The following is a 3,248-nucleotide window of genomic DNA, read 5'->3' on the forward strand; positions in this document are numbered from 1 at the left end:
GTCACATGCTCTACCAATAGGAGAGCGCAAAACGCCTTTAATCCAATCTAGGTTGGTGCAAATCCGGCCGAGCCGAAAACGCTATATGTGGTCTCACAAAATTTTCCAATTTTAATAATTTATTCGATCGTGCCGGTTCCCCATGAGGAGTACTTTTCGAGTTGCGTAGGTTACGAAAACCAATCGTAAATTCGTTTAGCATTTCTTTAGAGTGTACAACAAAAATTCTAATCAGCAATTGGTTGCATTAGTTCCGCATTTCTCTAATTTTCCGCGAAATACTCCCAATGTGAATGCCGGCTTTCAGAATGGCGTATTCTAGTAAATAAAAAATAACGTATTCTAGTAAATTACTAGAATACGTAGGTTACGCTTACGCAGGTTACGCCGCATGTGACGGAACTCTGAAGGCCCGTCTACAATACACGGTGTAAGAAGTAAGAGTAATAAATTGACCAATCACAGTCGAATGTGAGAAGAATAATCGACTGTGATTGGTCAATTTCTTACTCTTACTTCTTACTCCGTGTATTGTAGACGGGCCTTTAAGACCCGTCTACAATACACGGAGTAAGAAGTAAGAGTAAGAAATTGACCAATCACAGTCGATTATTCTTCTCACATTCGACTGTGATTGGTCAATTTCTTACTCTTACTTCTTACTCCGTGTATTGTAGACGGGCCTTTAAGACCCGTCTACAATACACGGAGTAAGAAGTAAGAGTAAGAAATTGACCAATCACAGTCGATTATTCTTCTCACATTCGACTGTGATTGGTCAATTTCTTACTCTTACTTCTTACTCCGTGTATTGTAGACGGGCCTTTAAGACCCGTCTACAATACACGGAGTAAGAAGTAAGAGTAAGAAATTGACCAATCACAGTCGATTATTCTTCTCACATTCGACTGTGATTGGTCAATTTCTTACTCTTACTTCTTACTCCGTGTATTGTAGACGGGCCTTTAAGACCCGTCTACAATACACGGAGTAAGAAGTAAGAGTAAGAAATTGACCAATCACAGTCGATTATTCTTCTCACATTCGACTGTGATTGGTCAATTTCTTACTCTTACTTCTTACTCCGTGTATTGTAGACGGGCCTTTAAGACCCGTCTACAATACACGGAGTAAGAAGTAAGAGTAAGAAATTGACCAATCACAGTCGATTATTCTTCTCACATTCGACTGTGATTGGTCAATTTCTTACTCTTACTTCTTACTCCGTGTATTGTAGACGGGCCTTTAAGACCCGTCTACAATACACGGAGTAAGAAGTAAGAGTAAGAAATTGACCAATCACAGTCGATTATTCTTCTCACATTCGACTGTGATTGGTCAATTTCTTACTCTTACTTCTTACTCCGTGTATTGTAGACGGGCCTTTAAGACCCGTCTACAATACACGGAGTAAGAAGTAAGAGTAAGAAATTGACCAATCACAGTCGATTATTCTTCTCACATTCGACTGTGATTGGTCAATTTCTTACTCTTACTTCTTACTCCGTGTATTGTAGACGGGCCTTTAAGACCCGTCTACAATACACGGAGTAAGAAGTAAGAGTAAGAAATTGACCAATCACAGTCGATTATTCTTCTCACATTCGACTGTGATTGGTCAATTTCTTACTCTTACTTCTTACTCCGTGTATTGTAGACGGGCCTTTAAGACCCGTCTACAATACACGGAGTAAGAAGTAAGAGTAAGAAATTGACCAATCACAGTCGATTATTCTTCTCACATTCGACTGTGATTGGTCAATTTCTTACTCTTACTTCTTACTCCGTGTATTGTAGACGGGCCTTTAAGACCCGTCTACAATACACGGAGTAAGAAGTAAGAGTAAGAAATTGACCAATCACAGTCGATTATTCTTCTCACATTCGACTGTGATTGGTCAATTTCTTACTCTTACTTCTTACTCCGTGTATTGTAGACGGGCCTTTAAGACCCGTCTACAATACACGGAGTAAGAAGTAAGAGTAAGAAATTGACCAATCACAGTCGATTATTCTTCTCACATTCGACTGTGATTGGTCAATTTCTTACTCTTACTTCTTACTCCGTGTATTGTAGACGGGCCTTTAAGACCCGTCTACAATACACGGAGTAAGAAGTAAGAGTAAGAAATTGACCAATCACAGTCGATTATTCTTCTCACATTCGACTGTGATTGGTCAATTTCTTACTCTTACTTCTTACTCCGTGTATTGTAGACGGGCCTTTAAGACCCGTCTACAATACACGGAGTAAGAAGTAAGAGTAAGAAATTGACCAATCACAGTCGATTATTCTTCTCACATTCGACTGTGATTGGTCAATTTCTTACTCTTACTTCTTACTCCGTGTATTGTAGACGGGTCTTAAGACGCAGGACGCAGGTGACAAGTCGCAAGTGAATCGTATTTCAGATTGTAATAGGTCGCAGACCGCAATACGTAGGACGCAAGACGCAGGACGCGAAAGTTGAAGTTGACTCAACTTTCTGCGTCCTGCGTTCTGCGTCCTACAATCATATCATAATTAAAATACGTTTGGTTAGTTTCTAGTTTTGCGACCTGCAACCCGTGTTCTGCGTCTTATGTAGAATGGCCTTTAGACGGGCTGGATTTCTGACGCATGCGCGTCCAATGTAGCTTCAGTAACGTACCGGTCACTAATAAATAGGAGATTATTAGTCACCTATGTAAAATTTTTTCAAAAATGTTGAAAATTTTAATATATTTTACATATTTTACATATGTAAATATATATAAAAATATATTATATATATTTATATGTATGTATACATATGTAAAATATGTAAAATATATTAAAATTTTGGACATTTTTGAAAAAATTTTACATAGACGACTAATGGTCTCCTATTTATTAGTGGCCGGTACGTTACTGAAGCTACATTGGACGCGCATGCGTCAGAAATCCAGCCCACACACATGGTAGAAATACAAGGGTATTCTCATCCCGTGGATGAATTTAGAACTCTACTGCGCATCAGCTTGATGACGTCACATTCGTGTAAACTCGGTACTTTTCGGAGCGCTTCGAGTCGATAAAAGCTATGGCTGCCTTCAGCTACAAGCGTATTATAGGCGTTACAGCGTGACTATTTGGCGTTGGACATTTGAGCCTTACGTGATTTACGTACGTGATTTTACGTGAATTTAAATTTTCTATATATACATATATATATAGAGTATTTATATTGAAAAATATTAAAGGAAATTTTATATATATATATATATAT

The sequence above is a fragment of the Trachymyrmex cornetzi genome, unplaced genomic scaffold (genome assembly GCF_001594075.2).
Source record: "Trachymyrmex cornetzi isolate Tcor2-1 unplaced genomic scaffold, Tcor1.1 scaffold640, whole genome shotgun sequence".
Classification (NCBI taxonomy): Eukaryota; Metazoa; Arthropoda; class Insecta; order Hymenoptera; family Formicidae; genus Trachymyrmex; species Trachymyrmex cornetzi.